Consider the following 6,964-nt stretch of genomic DNA (forward strand, 5'->3'; position numbering starts at 1 on the left):
AAACAACTCTTTACCTTTACATGCTTTATTTTCCAACAGTTGTTTCAATTTTTTCTCCTAGAGTTTTTCCAAGTTCATTTGCCTGGGTAATTCCCACTTGCTGTGGTCTCCCAATTTTGTTGCATTGATCATTTCAGGCTCTGTGGGTTTTTCTTTTCCTATGGCTTTGATAACTGCAAAGACGCAGCAGCAGCGGCGGGACCGGGGCCAGCACCTGCCCCGCTGGGTCGGCAAAGGGGGCGAGGGGAACGTTGGGGGGGGGGGGGAGGGGGGGCAGGAGCAGCTGCACTCGTGGGGAGCGGCGGGGGCAGGAGGGGGCAGAGTCGCGGTGACGCCGGTGGGCGGGATTGAGGGGCGGGGCCCACGGTAGCCGGGACAGCCGGGACCGACTGGATGGCAAAGGCGGGGATGGCGGGAGCGGTGGGAGCGGCCGGGGGTTGGCCGGGGCCGGGGGAACGGGAGTCAGAACGGCGAGGGCAGGGGGCGGGGCGGCAGGAGCGAGCAGGACTGTGGGGACCAGAGCCGTGCAGTCCCAAGGGGAGGTGGGGGTGTGTCCGGCTGGAGACTCGCGGCGGAGGGGGGTGGAGCTGCAGGAGGAGCGGAACTCGGCGGGGCGGCTGCTGAGGGCGTCCCCTGTGCGGCAAACAGAGCTCAAGCAGCACCCGGCAAGCTGGGACCGGCTCCCTGGCAGCCATGGCCCGGGGGGAGATACTATTAAACTGCTTTATAAAAACTGTGTCCAAAAGTCTCTGGTAAACACGGCTGAACAGTCAGCATCGGGGAAATTCATTAAAGTCCATTCTAAGAGGATTTTATACCTCCCGTTTCGCTAACTGACTTGGCATGGAACTTCAGAAAGGCTTCAGTTGCTTATAGAGATGTCTGTCGGGGGCAGGGTGAGTTTGTCCTGTGATTGGACCAGTGTGGCACCAGCAGAAGCAGCATCCTCAACCACTGCATTACAGCACTGCCTTTTACCACACTTGCGCTTTACGGCCGCTTTTACAACAGTCGGGATTTACAGCACTTTTACGACAGTTTTGCTTTACGGCACCTTTTACGACAATCGCGCTTTACGGCACCTTTTACGACAGTCTCGCTTTACGGCACCTTTTACGACAGTCGTGCTTTACGGCACCTTTTACGACAGTCGCGCTTTACGGCAGCTTTTACGACAGTTTTGCTTTACGGCACCTTTTACGACAGTCGCGCTTTACGGCACCTTTTACGACAGTTTTGCTTTACGGCACCTTTTACGACAGTTTTGCTTTACGGCACCTTTTACGACAGTCGCGCTTTACGGCACCTTTTACGACAGTTTTGCTTTACGGCACCTTTTACGACAGTTTTGCTTTACGGCACCTTTTACGACAGTCGCGCTTTACGGCACCTTTTACGACAGTCGCGCTTTACGGCACCTTTTACGACAGTTTTGCTTTACGGCACCTTTTACGACAGTCGCGCTTTACGGCACCTTTTACGACAGTTTTGCTTTACGGCACCTTTTACGACAGTCGCGCTTTACGGCAGCTTTTACGACAGTTTTGCTTTACGGCACCTTTTACGACAGTCGCGCTTTACGGCAGCTTTTACGACAGTCGCACTTTACGGCACCTTTTACGACAGTTTTGCTTTACGGCACCTTTTACGACAGTCGCGCTTTACGGCAGCTTTTACGACAGTTTTGCTTTACGGCACCTTTTACGACAGTCGCGCTTTACGGCAGCTTTTACGACAGTTTTGCTTTACGGCACCTTTTACGACAGTCGCGCTTTACGGCACCTTTTACGACAGTCGCGCTTTACGGCAGCTTTTACGACAGCCGCGCTTTACGGCACCTTTTACGACAGTTTTGCTTTACGGCACCTTTTACGACAGTTTTGCTTTACGGCACCTTTTACGACAGTCGCGCTTTACGGCACCTTTTACGACAGCCGCGCTTTACGGCAGCTTTTACGACAGCCGCGCTTTACGGCACCATCCTTTATGGAAATTTTTTGCTACTTTACAGCACTTTACGGTTTTTATTTTGTTTTTCATTTATTTTTAATTAATTTTATTTTTTAATTTTTTTTTTAATTTAATTTTTTTTCTAATTTTTCTATTTTTAAAGTATTTATTTTATTTTTTTAATTTCATTTTTTATTTAATTTTTATTTTTGATATTTCTAATTTTAAAACTTTTCATTTTATTTTTTTAATTTTATTTTTTATTTAATTTTTATTTCTAATTTTTCTAATTTTAAAGCTTTTAATTTTATTTTTCTAATGTTATTTTTTATTTAATTTTTATTTTTAATTTTTCTATTTTTAAAGCGTTTATTTTTTTAATTTTATTTTTTAATTTTTTTTGTTTTTCTAATTTTTAAAGTATTTATTTTATTTTTCTAATTTTATTTTTTATTTAATTTTTATTTCTAATTTTTCTAATTTTAAAGCTTTTAATTTTATTTTTCTAATGTTATTTTTTATTTAATTTTTATTTTTAATTTTTCTATTTTTAAAGCGTTTATTTTATTTTTTTAATTTTATTTTTTAATTTTTTTTGTTTTTCTAATTTTTAAAGTATTTATTTTATTTTTCTAATTTTATTTTTTATTTAATTTTTATTTCTAATTTTTCTATTTTTAAAGCTTTTAATTTTATTTTTCTAATGTTATTTTTTATTTAATTTTTATTTTTAATTTTTCTATTTTTAAAGCATTTATTTTATTTTTTTAATTTTATTTTTTAATTTTTTTTTGTCTTTCTAATTTTTAAAGTATTTATTTTATTTTTCTAATTTTATTTTTTATTTAATTTTTATTTCTAATTTTTCTAATTTTAAAGCTTTTAATTTTATTTTTCTAATGTTATTTTTTATTTAATTTTTATTTTTAATTTTTCTATTTTTAAAGCATTTATTTTATTTTTTTAATTTTATTTTTTAATTTTTTTTTGTCTTTCTAATTTTTAAAGTATTTATTTTATTTTTCTAATTTTATTTTTATTTAATTTTTATTTCTAATTTTTCTAATTTTAAAGCTTTTAATTTTATTTTTCTAATGTTATTTTTTATTTAATTTTTATTTTTAATTTTTCTATTTTTAAAGCATTTATTTTATTTTTTTAATGTTATTTTTAAATTTTTTTTGTTTTTCTATTTTTAATGTATTTATTTTTTCTAATTTTATTTTTTATTTAATTTTTATTTTTAATTTTTCTAATTTTAAAGTATTTATTTTATTTTTCTAATTTTATTTTTTATTTAATTTTTATTTTTAATTTTTCTATTTTTAAAGCATTTATTTTATTTTTTTAATTTTTTTTAAATTTTTTTTTGTTTTTCTATTTTTAAAGTATTTATTTTATTTTTCTAATATTATTTTTATTTAATTTTTATTTCTAATTTTTATTTTTCTGATTTTAAAGCTTTTCATTTTATTTTTCTAATTTTATTTTTTATTTAATTTTTATTTCTAATTTTTCTATTTTTAAAGCATTTTTTTTTAAATTTTATTTAATTTTTATTTTTAATTTTTCTATTTTTAAATTATTTATTTTATTTTTTTAATTTCATTTTTTATTTAATTTTTATTTCTAATATTTCTATTTCTAATTTTAAAGCTTTTCATTTTATTTTTTTAATTTTATTTTTTATTTAATTTTTATTTCTAATTTTTCTAATTTTAAAGCTTTTAATTTTATTTTTCTAATTTTATTTTTTATTAAATTTTTATTTTTAATTTTTCTATTTTTAAAGCTTTTCATTTTATTTTTTTAATGTTATTTTTTAATTTTTTTTGTTTTTCTATTTTTAATGTATTTATTTTATTTTTCTAATTTTATTTTTTAATTTTTATTTTTAATTTTTCTGATTTTAAAGCATTTATTTTATTTTTCTAATTTTATTTTTTATTAAATTTTTATTTTTAATTTTTCTAATTTTAAAGCTTTCCATTTTATTTTTTATATTTTATTTATTATTTAATTTTTATTTTTAATTTTTCTAATTTTAAAGTACTTATTTTATTTTTCTAATGTTATTTTTTATTTAATTTTTATTTCTAATTTTTCTATTTTTAAAGCATTTATTCTATTTTTTAAATTTTATTTTTTATTTAATTTTTATTTTTAATTTTTCTAATTTTAATGTATTTATTTTATTTTTCTAATGTTATTTTTTATTTAATTTTTATTTTTAATTTTTCTATTTTTAAAGTATTTATTTTATTTTTCTAATTTTATTTATTTAGTTTTTATTTCTATTTTTTCTATTTTTAAAGCATTTATTTTATTTTTCTAATTTTTATGTAATTTTTATTTCTAATTTTTCTAATTTTAAAGCATTTATTTTATTTTTCTAATTTTATTTAATTTTTATTTTTAATTTTTCTAATTTTAAAGCTTTTCATTTTATTTTTCTAATTTTATTTTTATTTAATTTTTATTTCTAATTTTCATTTTTCTGATTTTAAAGCTTTTCATTTTATTTTTCTAATTTTATTTTTTATTTAATTTTTATTTCTAATTTTTCTAATTTTAAAGCTTTTCATTTTATTTTCTAATTTTATTTTTATTTAATTTTTATTTTTAATTTTTCTATTTTTTAAGTATTTATTTTATTTTTCTAATTTTATTTTTATTTAATTTTTATTTTTAATTTTTTTTACGACAGTCGCGCTTTATGGCAGTTTTATGACAGCTGTGCAGAAATATTTCCCTGCTAACGTGTCTGGAAAACTTCTGCCGGAGATGAGGGAGGGAGGGAGGGAGGGGGACACCCGATCCTTGGGGGACAAAGGTGCCCTGGCCCTGTGCCTGGTCACGGGGACGAGGACAAGGACATGCTCATGGCTTTGGCTCCTTGGGGGGAACAGGGACTCCCCATTCCAACCCCCCTCCCTGCCCGAGCTAAAATACCAATGCAAGATCATGTAAACAAAGTCATTTTTATTTTAAAAAACACACTGGGGGAAAAAACCCAAGCAAACATATACAGCAAGGCCACAGCCAGTGTAAATTCACTGGTGATAGTGTCAGCTCAGAGAGAACACCAGAGGAAGGGTAACAAGGATATTCTATAAAAACTGGTGTCATTTCAAAAAAAAACAAAAGGGCTTTTCACTTCCATTAAAGTAATTACAAAGTCAAAGATGGGCTGGAAACCCAGGAGTAGGAAGTCAACACCTCTCCCTCCTGGAAATCCTAACAGTTCTTGCCAACAGTAGGTGGAAACTTGAATTTCCTCCCAAGGTGGCAAAGCACAAAGTTCCCTCTTTTAAGATCTTAAAAAGATCTGGAGTAATTTGCAGCTGTCAGTCCCTGAATTGGGAGATGTCAATGAACAAACCTTTGCTGCTGCCCTCAGCAAATACCCCCAGGTCCTTGCTCAGCACAGCTCACCTGTCATCCAGGCGATTCCACACCCGGAAAGAACCTAAAACCTTTTGATTTTCCTGTCTAAATGCCAACAAAAAATTCAAAAGCATTACCAAGGGTCTTGGTCACAGCCTCCCTGTGGCTGAACAGAGGATTTATCCCAAATTCTGAGAACCTGGGGGGGCACCAGAGGGGCTCAGGGGGGGTTCTGGGCTCTTCAGGAAGGGAGGGAGATGTGTGGGAAGAATTGCAAAGGACAAAAGCTGCCTGGAATTTCTGCACATTTCCCTTTCCTTCTTCCTGCCAACTCCTGCCCAGCCACAATACTCCCCAAAATCAGCTGCTTCGACCCTGTGGAGCATCGCTCATGAACCAGGTGAGCAGGACTTTGTCTGAATCTCTCTTTGCATTTCCAGACATTCACATGAATTATTTACTGAGGCCCCACCATTCTATAGGAAATAAACCAGGTCTTAAGCTGTGTTAAAAACAACTCTTTACCTTTACACGCTTTATTTTCCAACAGCTTCACTTTTTGGGTCCAACCCAAATTTTTCTCATAGCAGGTTAGACAAGAAGAGGAAATACTCCAGCTTTGTGTAATTAACTTACCCAGAGTTTACACAGTTGTGTAAGTCACACAAGGGCCCTGGAGGTTTGGTCAATGACTTATTTTCTCCTACAGAGTCAGACTGAGTGAAACAATTCAATTTTGCTGTCTTACAGGATAAAAACAAAGTTTTCAGCCATCTTCTTCCACTTGGTCCTTCAAATCCTCCTCTAGTCCCAACGTTTGGACATGGATGGCTCAGTGTTTCTCCAGCCCCACTTCCAAGGCAAATATTCCACAGGGAGGATGGGATTTGTGCCCTGGCAGGGCATGAAACACACCCAGCCTCATCCCTGAGAGCCTCCTGCACCCTCCTGCGACTGACCCCGTTTGTGGAGCCAGTGCAATTTGTTTAAAAGGGGATTAAGGCTTCCTAAGTGATGGAAGATTACCCAGGGAACAATGATTGGATTGCTAATGGAGCAGCAGGGCTGGCAGTGGGTGCTGACACAGCCCCAGCGCTCCTCAGAATGCAGGAGTCACTCAGAGCAGCCAACCCAGCAAGAAAACTCCCCTCAAACAAACACTAAGTGCTCCCAGAAATTGTCCCCTCAGTCCCTTTCCCAGCCTGGAGGCTCTGAGGGTCACTCACCACCCAACCCGCTCTGAACTCCCCCAAGGCACCAAGCAGAGGGAAATTCTCTCACAAGGGAGGAGCCTGAGCCCTCACACCTGCCCCCTCTTGTGTCCTGAGATGCTCCTGGACCAAGGGTGGGTCTGGTTGCTGTCACCTCAAGGACAACAAAACCATTTCCAGAGGCAGGGAGGGCCCAGGTGCCACCCCGAGGCTCTGTGGCCAGAGAGGGGAGGGAAGCACTGCCTGTCCCTGGACCAGCACAGGGCCAGCAGCAACAAAGCTTTGTTCCATTTGTGACCAGCCAGTGTCCCCCAGTCCCAGCAGGGCTCCCACTGCAAGGAGCACCAGCCATGGGGATCTGGGTCCTATTCCAGAGTCCCTGAGGACAGAAGGACTCATCCCTCCCTTCCCTGAGT

This window comes from Molothrus aeneus, chromosome 18 (assembly GCF_037042795.1).
Source record: "Molothrus aeneus isolate 106 chromosome 18, BPBGC_Maene_1.0, whole genome shotgun sequence".
NCBI lineage: Eukaryota > Metazoa > Chordata > Aves > Passeriformes > Icteridae > Molothrus > Molothrus aeneus.